General features: G+C 45.3%; 1 long non-coding RNA gene across 1 annotated transcript in view; it reads left to right on the forward strand.

The window, feature by feature from the left end:
• The window catches only part of LOC120883512, a 63,098-nt gene extending 53,473 nt beyond the window's left edge, over nt 1–9,625 (forward strand). Inside the window, exon 2 of the long non-coding RNA XR_005725798.1 lies at nt 9,358–9,625. This is a non-coding gene — a long non-coding RNA (uncharacterized LOC120883512). The remainder of the gene's footprint in view (nt 1–9,357) is intronic.
• Nucleotides 9,626–9,829: the final 204 nt, after the last annotated feature.

Raw genomic sequence — 9,829 nt, forward strand, 5'->3', positions numbered from 1 at the left:
GAAAACCCTTCCTTACACCTAGGAATGCCTCCAAATATAACAATGGTATTTCAAAACCTTGGTGTTAACCCATGCATTTTGTAAAAAAAAAAAAGAAGAAGAAGAAGAAGTTAGCTAGTTGTAGGTGAAGTAATTGTGCTGAGAACATGAAATTTTCATATGGTAGAGTTTACCTTTTTGAGTTTTACACTTGTCAAAAAAGTGGGAGTTTTTTTTTTTTTTTTTAAGTGCTTTGAATCTTTCTTCCATGAAAGCTTTTGTCCTGTGCCACCCTGCTCATGAGAAATTCCCAGGTTACAGAGACAACTGAGGGTGAACTTGAACTTGTCCCGTGAGCACGGCCTTTTTTACTTGTGGTAAAAGAGTTTAAATGACAAAGGTTCTGAAGAAAGTGCTTAAAGATCAATGTCATGTTTCACTCTTTCCAGATGACTAAAATCACCCTCATTTCCCAAGTCTTATGTCGGGGGAAGGGGAGATATGTGGTTTAAGAGTGGCAAGTATTGGCTAAGGTCAGGGTTTTTCTGAATGTGAATATTCGATTATGCTGGTTAAGGGTGAGGGCAGATATTCTAGGGTAAAAGACTCATACAGAAAATGTCTGAAAGTAACAAATTCAGGTGATTACCATAGCCTTCTTATTCCCTGTCATATTCCATCGTAGGGTTCATTCAAGGTTTTCTGGTTTGTTCTAAAATGCTGTTGCCTTACGCAAGTCAGGCTGCTTGCTCTCAAGTATCAGAACAGTCCCATAATATTGAAAGAGCTGGATCATAAAATCATAAAGTGTGTAAATTCTGAATCACATGTTTTAGGTCTGATGTCAAACAGCCTAACCAGAAAATGTTATTACACTGATACTGTGTTCGCTTCAAGTTTCCCCAAAGCTATGCTGATCACTCCCTGAGAATGCCTGAAACTCACCACAAATGAGTTCATCCTTAAGGACTGAAAATTCCTCCTGTTAAGTTTTCTGTCCATCAGTCTGTGTTCTTCCTGAGTTGTGCTATTTGTTTTTAGTTCTTTTCACTGTTTATCTTGCTGCCCTATGTTTTAGGAAGAAATGACTTCTTACTGTCTGTGGGTGTTTACTTTCTTTATTATCCTAAGAATTTTCATGTAGGAATAGATTAGGAGAATATATATTTGTGCAAAGAACTTGGTGAGGGGAGAATGAACTAAGTTTTAAATTGTTTGAAATCAGGGGACTGCTGGACTGGATCTTTTGGGGTTTTTCAAATTGTTCCTCAATTTAATTAGACAAAGCCCTGAATAGTATTTCTTTCTGCTTTAGATGTTGAAAACACATTAGCTTTTCTAAATGTAAATAGCAAGGACTTTTAGTATTGCTTGCAAAATCTAGAAATATCTGCAGGCTGTTGTGAACAATTCTGTCTCTTTATGGAGAGTTGTTTGGGCTTTTTAGAAACTCATTAAATTGATTGTGAGTGCCTGAGTGTTATCAGGAAAAGGAGCTTTAGAAAATGGTTTCAGAATGTGTCATTTTCTCCTTGGTTTAATCTGAGATAGTGTGTGGGCATGCTGATATTTTAAAAGGCTAAAAATGTACATAATGCTGTGCCTTCAAATATGAGATAGGATTGCAAACAGAGAAGAGTTTTCTTAAGTCTTCTGTCAGAAATTCTGCTTTTCTTCCAACTAATACTTCTTGGATTTTTAACAAGGAGTCTTTCATCCTTGTTTCATCTTCAATTTGTTGTTGGAATTAAGCAAAAACAAATTTTGAAAAGCCAGGTTAGCTTTCTCTCATTTTGATCTGAATACTGAATGTTTCATCAAGTAAAACCCTGGGTTTTCATTTTAACTAGTTCATTATTTTTTTTAATGAAATGATTTGTGGTAGAAGACTGCTCTTTGGTTTCAATATTAATATATAAGATGAACTACGTGGGTGTCATTTATTTTCAGTAGTAAATAAGTGCTTAACCGATTCTTTGCCTTTAGCAGAATTTAATTGACTCCTTTAGAATTTGGCTGTGCAGGTTCAAACAGTTTTTGATGTGTGTGGATGTAAAATAAAAATTACCTCTTGTGTCATTAAAAGCTCTTTTCACGGTGTCCTGTGGTCAGAATCGGGGAATGTTGTGTAGTTGGTTTCAAAATACAATCAGTAGGTTAATCATTAATTATTCTTTTTTCCAGGAAATTCTGCTTAGTTTATTTCAGAATTTGAATTTGCTAGAATTCTTGTTTTTAATCTTGTATATGTGTGTGTCACTTTAACCTTAAAAAGGGGTTAATGTAGCAAGATTAGGTACCTTTCTGTTTGTCCTGTGGCTTCTTCAATTTCTCATAAACTATTTGGTAGCTAAAATGTTGAAAGCAGTTTGGGAACAAAATGTCTGCTTCAACCATGACAAAATTGGCCACAATTTGCCGATTGGGCTGATAACAAAAGCCAGCAACACAAAATAGGTAGAAAAACAGTTTGTTCGGTGATGTGAGACCACTGCAGGACTTTTTGCATGTTATTTTTTTCATTCTGCTGTTTATGTTGTGCCGGCAGAACGTGGAGAGAGATTTTTGCTCACCCATGATTTTGATTAACCATTTCATCCAGAGGGTTTCTTTGAAAACTTCAGAAAACAAGCTGCTTACCTGGCATCTGAGACCCATTTGAGTTAAAATCCAGCTTTGCATCTCAACCCCAGGTTTCATCCCAGCTCAACTGCTTGGAAAGTATCTCAAGGCTCAGAATTGGATGTTTTCAAGAAACTCTTCAATTCCCCTTTTTTTCAAGACTTCAACATGGAAATATATGGCTTGGACTGCATTTTTGCAAGTGTAAAACAAAATCAGGAAAGTTTGCAGCTTAAAAAAAATAGTTCTGTACCTGAGCCTACAGTGGACCAAAGTTTTAACGACTCAAAGTACCTATTGCCTCTCGTGTGGCTGTTACAGACTGTAAACAAATATTAATGTTTGACATGAGACAATACATTTTTTCAAGTGATAGGATGAGATAACAGGACCGTCTCTCTCCTCTCTGTTGTTTTGAATTCTCATGCCTTGAGTGTGTGTCTGATGCTCTTTCTTTTTTCTTTTTTTTTGTCTGAAAAATCAGATACTCCAGGGCAATAATTAGGATGAGGTTTATGTTTCTACTTATCTAATCTTTGTTTTCACAAATAAATACAAATAACTCAAACTGAAACTTGATGGCTTTGGTGATAATAAAATAGCAGCCACGGGGAAATTTTCTTCATTTTAATGTTCTTTCACAACCCACATTCAGTTTCGGTAGGAAAATTATTAACCTTTTCAAGAGCATGCTAAAACATGGTTCACAATAGACGCCTGAGTATGATTTGCAGGTTTTGGTTCTATTTTGAGATTTTGGGGTGTGCAGAGTTTTTTTTTCTTTTTCTTTTTCTTTCTTTCTTTCTTTCTTTTTTAAATGGCTTTCTTTGACAGCGATAGTCATGACTTGGAGTCATTTCGTTGGTGTATTTCCAGTGTGGGCACATTGAGAGCGTTTGTATTTTTTTTTTTTTTTATGATGAGGAGGGAAGATTCCTGTTTCCTATGCTCTTACTATTTTGTGCTATGAAAGAGGAAATGTTCTTGAGTCTCATTGTTTTTCCTCATTTGAATTCTTGGGTGGATATTGTGAGTTCCTGGCCCCCATTTGAAAAAGAAAGTCCATTTGAGCCATATTCAGGGAGGGGAGATGGCCCTGGTTTAGGGGTCCTACATGACTCCTGTCTGCCTGGGGTGGCCTCATGTCCATGCCCTTCAAACCAAAACAAGGCTGGCCAGTTTGGGTTTGTGGTCCTGAAGGGGTGCCCAGCCACCGGCTTGGGTGGAAGGCCTGGGATGGTGGGGTCTGCCTAGCTGACTGCTGTTAGCTTTGGAAGGCGCGTGGGGTGCGGTGAGCATGATCTGGTCTTGACCTGAAACACACAAAGGGCAGAACGTGGGACAGCAGGGGCGGACACGGGGGATGCTCTCGGAGAGCAGTTTCCGTTTTAGGCGTCTTCTTCTCCACGTCTGGCTGGGACAGCCAGCCCCGCCTGGAGGGCCCTGGATGGGGCGCTGTCCTCCCCCTGTGTGTGGCAAGGCTGTGCCTCGGGGCTCATGGTCCCCTTCTCTCCTGCAGCCCCCCTCTTTGTAAGCCCCCACCTTTGCCCAGTGGCCTTCCCTACCTGTTCCCACCACCCCTGCAAAGTAGGAATGGAACTGCAGGGCCCTCCCTTGGTTTGTATCCAAGGCTGCCACTTTCGACGTTGTAGCCTGGGGCTGTGTTTTTCTTCTTCTTCTTCTCATACTTCCTGTATGAGGTTAGTTTTTTTAAAATGATAAACAAACTATTTTTTTTTAAACTTTTTTTTTGACCTGGTCATGTGTTGCCAGCTACCTATCCGGCTGTGAGCCTTCAGCCGTCAGCCCCCTACCTGTGCACCACCGGGCGTGAGCGGGGTTCCAAAGCAGAGGGGGGTCTGTGCTCCCCTCCCCTCTCAGAGTGGCAGTCAGGTAAAGGCATTCTCTAGTCTCCTACTTGAGAGCAATACCAATAGACATCATGGCTCAAGGATTCTCCCCAGGCAGAGAGCGTGGGAGAGAGGAAGGCAATGTGTGGGAGGAGAGGGCTGGGCCAGGAAAGAGATGTGATGTGGTGGGGATTCCCGGGCACAGGTGTAGAATCCCACGGTGTCCGTCCCACGCTCGGCAGATGCGCAGCGTCTGGGAAAGAGGATTACGGAAGGAGCTGTGCCGGCCTTTCCTCCCAGGTCAGCCCAGACCGTGCTGCCCGTGTCAGCTGGCTTCGGGGCTGCCGGTTCTCTCCTCCCACTGCGGTGTCTCAGGGCAGAGCCCTCCAGTGAGGAGCCTGGGGCCAGCTGACCGAACAAAGAGCATCAGTAGACAGCTGACCTGCCGTGGTCATGAGCCCACGGCCCGGGCATCACGTGCCACTGGTGAAACTCGGGTGCATGGCGCAACCACTCGGGCACTTGTGAAAAGAGACATCCCTGGGTCCCATTGCCAGAGTTTCCGACTTAGAAGGGCTAGGGCACACCCTGAAAATCTGCATTCATGAAAATTCTCAGATGATACTTTTGGTCCAGAGGTCCATATTGAGGACCATTAGTTAGGGCCATGGGCCAAGGGTGATTGGAAAACCTAAAGGCCTAAAGATTATCTCTATTTTCCCCTTTAACACTGAGATTCCCTTCATGTGTTTTAGTCCAACTTTAGAGGTAAAACCAGCTTTAGCAAGGTTACCTGTAACTTTGACATTTTACAATGTCAACCATACTATAGATCTGCTAAAATGTTTTTGAGGTTTAATTCTTTGAAAAGAGGATTTTTTTTTTAATGGATAGAGAAGGTGACCAAGGGGAGGGGGGTGGTATTGACTAGACCAGGAAATAATTGAGTGAGGCCCAATCCTTGGGCTGCCCACCCTTGTCTCCATTTGTGGAAACCTTTAGTATTAACAGAGGGAGGTATTTTGTGGGTCCCTTTTAGCACCAAAAGGTGGACAAATCTCCGAGATCCTCGGGGCTCAGGGTGAATCACCCATGAAACTCCTGTTCATCCTAGAAGGTGGAGGAACATCACGATCAGGATGCTGGACTGGAGGCTGAGTGCTATCAGGTACCAGCTGGTGGCTGAACTTCCCCTGCCTCCCAGGTGAGAAAGATGCTCCTGCAGCAGCAATCTGAGAGGGCAGATGCTCGCAGAAAGCACACATCCAAACTAGCATCTGGGATGGGATGGGATGAGCTCAATACAAGGGATGCTGCTTGTGTTTGGGGCAGCCCTGGGACAGGCTCGCACTCTGCTAATGGCTTTGTTAAAGGCTGAGACTTCCTGAACCATGGGTAGGTCTGTAATGATGCATGGAACACTTCGCAAAAACTGCTTCTCGGGGAGGTCCCCTCAGAAAAGTTTTTATGTCTGCTCGAGGTTATGTGGCTTTTGTTCTAAAAACGGGGCCCTCCCCAGAAACAAGGGGAGGGGGCCTCTCAAGGGTGGCTCCTCTTTCCCCTGCCCTGAAATCTCTCGTAGCACAAAAGCTGAATCATTGACACAGGGGATCCATATTACTTATCCTTAAAATTAGTCTGCAAGAAACATTGATGTCTGCTGAGCGTGTCCTCTAGCTTTTCGTTTTCTGAGAGCGTGCACCTTGGCATTGCCAAGCTTGCCACACCCTCCTGGCAACAGTTTCAAAAGCTCAAAAAGTTGGCTTCCAACCCCATCCGAATCCGATATGAATCAACAGGAACAGGATGTGAGCGCCTGGCCCATCGTTTTCCCAGGAGCTGACGGAGCCCTCGACGGCTCGAGTGTGTGTTTTGCACGTGGGTGGCTGGGGGCTCTGGTCTGGTGTTTTGGCACTGGGGTTTCGGCAGTGTCAAGGATGTTACACCAAGTTGAAGTGTGTGCTCTTTGCTTCTCCATTTCGCTGCCCAGGTATTTGTTGTTGTTTAGCTGCTGAGTCCTGTCCCATTCTCTCTGCTGGCTCAATGGTAATGAATCGGCCTGCTAATGAATGAGACTCAGGAGATGCGGGTTTGATCCCTAGGTTGAGAAGATCCCCTGAGGGAGAAAATGGTAACCCACTCCAGTATTCCGGCTCTATTCCTACCACCTGGGAAGTAGAAGCTTGGACGGAATCGAGGGGAAATGCCCTGACCTGTGACACATCCAGTCAGGGGGTGGATGTCTGAGCTCTGTCTCCATTTCTCAGTTTCCCAGGCTGAGGACTCTCCCCTGCCGTAAGGAGCCAAAAGGGTATAATCTGGGACCTGGCTTGGGGAGCATCCAGGGAATTGCCTGGGCTGCATCTCAGGTCCCTGATGAGAACTCATATTCACAATGTGATGTACAGATTTGAGGAAAAGTGGAGCTGGGTACCCACAGTGGGGCGAGCACATGGGGGTCCCCTGAATGCTAGAGACTGCAGGAAGAGCACAGCTCAGTCAAGCTGGGGGCAAGAATAAAGGAGTAACGTGTGACCAGGAGTTTCTCTAGAACATCCCAATGCAAAAGAAATGCTGGTGGTCTCTGCCCCATCCCAGTGTGTGCTGGCATATGGGAAGCCATTTGTGTGGTCAGCTCTGAATTAGGGGCAAAACTTTTAGAGTCCCTGGATGTAAAATCTTAAGTCTCTTCAATGATAACTGGACAGCCCGGTCAATGTGGAGTCACTCAGGATTTGACTTACGCATGCAAAAACTCCCACACCAGCTAGATCAGGTTTTACAGTGGAAAGCTAGAATTCAGAATCTAGGGGTGAAGGTAGGAGAGACCCAGGTCTCATTCCCAGCAACGTCTTTTCCAGAGTGACCCTGAAAAGACTGCCAACTTCCTCACTCTGTGTATCTGTAAAAGGTAGGTTGACCAGATGACACCTCCCCCCCCCCATTGTTATTTTGGTCCAAGTCCACATGGTTAAGTGATGCATACCAAATCCTGCCTGGGCTCTTGCACTTTGGTTTTTCCTTCCCACTCAGAACTGGAGAGGAGAATAGGTTCCTTAGCTGCCTCTCTATTTCAAACTAGAGGAACCAGGTCGCCCCTTCCACCCATGTCAGCCACTGATGCATGTCACAGTTCCTGTTTCTCTTTGCCCACCCAGGAAGGCACTGCGTATAAAATTTTGGGCCCAGATTCAGATATTAAGTCACATTAGAAAATGCTAGCTCATTGAACACACAGTAGGAAACTGGTATTCCCAACAGGCTCAGGTGGGCAGCGTTCTCCCCAGGATGTTAGCAAGCACACAGCCAGATTCGTCATCACTCAGAAAGGTCACTAGCAAAGGAGGCTTATGAGAGAGAGAGAAAAAAAAAAAATGGCTGCAGGAGTTTGTGTGATTCAGTGAACTTGTATGGGGGGGACCTTAGAGGGAAAATATTGAGGAAAAGCAATGCAGAGTTCCAAGAAATAGACTGTCACAATTGCCCTGTGAGTGTCAGGACAGCAAGGACTCAGTCTAAGTAAAGCTCTGCTCTCTGTTGCCCAGTGGAATCCTGTTGGCAGAGGTTCCAGTGTAAGAGGGGTTCCACTCCAGATATGTTTGAGAAGCACAGAAGATATTAATTTAAATGGCTTTCTTTATTTCCTACCTTCTCAGAGTCTTCTGCATATTACTGTCATTGTGAATGAATCTCTTCCAGAAGGATGGAGCTTTTCCAAAATTATGCAGCGCCCCCTGCTCCCAACCTTTTCTGCAGAAAGTTTTGTGCCATTAACAAAAGTCTGGAAAGGGAGACGGGCCCGGGCAGCTGGCTTTCCGAGTGAACTCAGGGTCGCATCCAGGAAAGATGGCATGTGGAAGGGATGACAGGGTATGCAAGGAAGTTCTGAGCAGTCCTGGGCAGAGTGCATCCCCTCTCTGACCATCAGGGGTGGCTGGTCAGAGAATGAGATGGGGAGGAGTGGGCAGGTGTGGGTTTGACTTTGCTCCCCAGAGAGTGCTGTCTCCAAGGTCTGAGCAGCAGATTGAAGTGCAAAGCCCATTTTTTGGGGAGAGGTTGGACCATTTGTAATCATGAATCAAGCCATCCCTCTGTCTGGCTCTGAACCTGTCCCTTCACTTGTTTGGGAGAGTTAAGGGTGAGTTTCCACAATGTACTGCTTGGGAGCCAAACCATACCACCAGCCTCAAGTGGACAAAGCAGTTTTCAATAGAATCATCGTCTCTGGAGTTGTCTTCAGCTCTGTGCTGCCCTTCAGGGTCTTTGCTTGGACAAGACGCCCCCTCTTACCACCTCTCCTTCCCCCTACCTCGCTGAGGCTGCTCGGTACAAGCTTGTGTGCTCATAATGCTGTGAGGTCCCTGGGAGACTAGCTGTCTTGCATGGGAAGAAGAGAGGGGACCAGAAGTTCAGACACTCTCCTCCACATCCACCTGCATCCAACTACAATTCCATGGTGATTTCTTTTAAGTCTCTTTGGACCCCTGAGGAGAGGCTCTCAATACCACCTGGGCCAACACCAGGGCTGTCCAGGGAGTCCTGTCTGATTTCAGCTAGACCAACACGGGCACATGGGGAAGTGCCATGGTGTGCCCCAGACTTAGACCTGGACCCAGAGGAGGCAGAATTGACTTCAACTTTTCAGTAAACAGGCAGTGGGCTTCTGGGAACAACTGCCTTTCCAGCCTCTTTCTGAATTATTTTTGAACAGATGTCCCGCCCACCCCATCCCCACCGCAGTTTTTGTTGATTATCACCATTTGAATAGATGCTGATAAATTTGATTCCCCATCTTACTGTGGCATTTACGCTCTGTCTTTCCCTTTTCGGTTTCCATGTACTGGAGTGACTGTGTCTCAATGCGGTTGGCAGTGACCTGTGTTTTTCGTGCATGTTTTTGTTTCAGAATAACTGGGAGATGAAACAGGAAACTTTATGACATACTTGCTTGAAAATGACACAGGACTCAGCCCCTCTGCAACACCTCTACCTGCTGCCCACAGCCGAGTGCGGGGGAAGGGCTGGCCCTGGGACCTGATTCCAACCGCCGTGGACTCGCCGTCCAGTGTGATGTGTCTGCCATATTGCGGTCACGGTCTAGTCTGGTCGGTTTCCTATGTAGCTGGCCACTCTTGGTGTATCTTTGCCCCTTTTCCTTCATTAAAAGCATAACTAAAGAAAAATGGATTGTTTGCTCATTGCTGCTGTTCATCCTCTAAGTTGTGTCTGACTCTTTGAGACCCCATGGACTGTAGCACTCCAGGCTCCTCTGTCCCCCACGATCTCAATAGCTCTGTTTTAATCTCAATGTAAAGGAGACCAAATAACGTTTGAGATTCTTTTCTCTAGGACCACAGGGAAACCATGTCATAACCACA

Source organism: Oryx dammah, unplaced genomic scaffold (assembly GCF_014754425.2).
Source record: "Oryx dammah isolate SB20612 unplaced genomic scaffold, SCBI_Odam_1.1 HiC_scaffold_25, whole genome shotgun sequence".
Taxonomy (NCBI): domain Eukaryota; kingdom Metazoa; phylum Chordata; class Mammalia; order Artiodactyla; family Bovidae; genus Oryx; species Oryx dammah.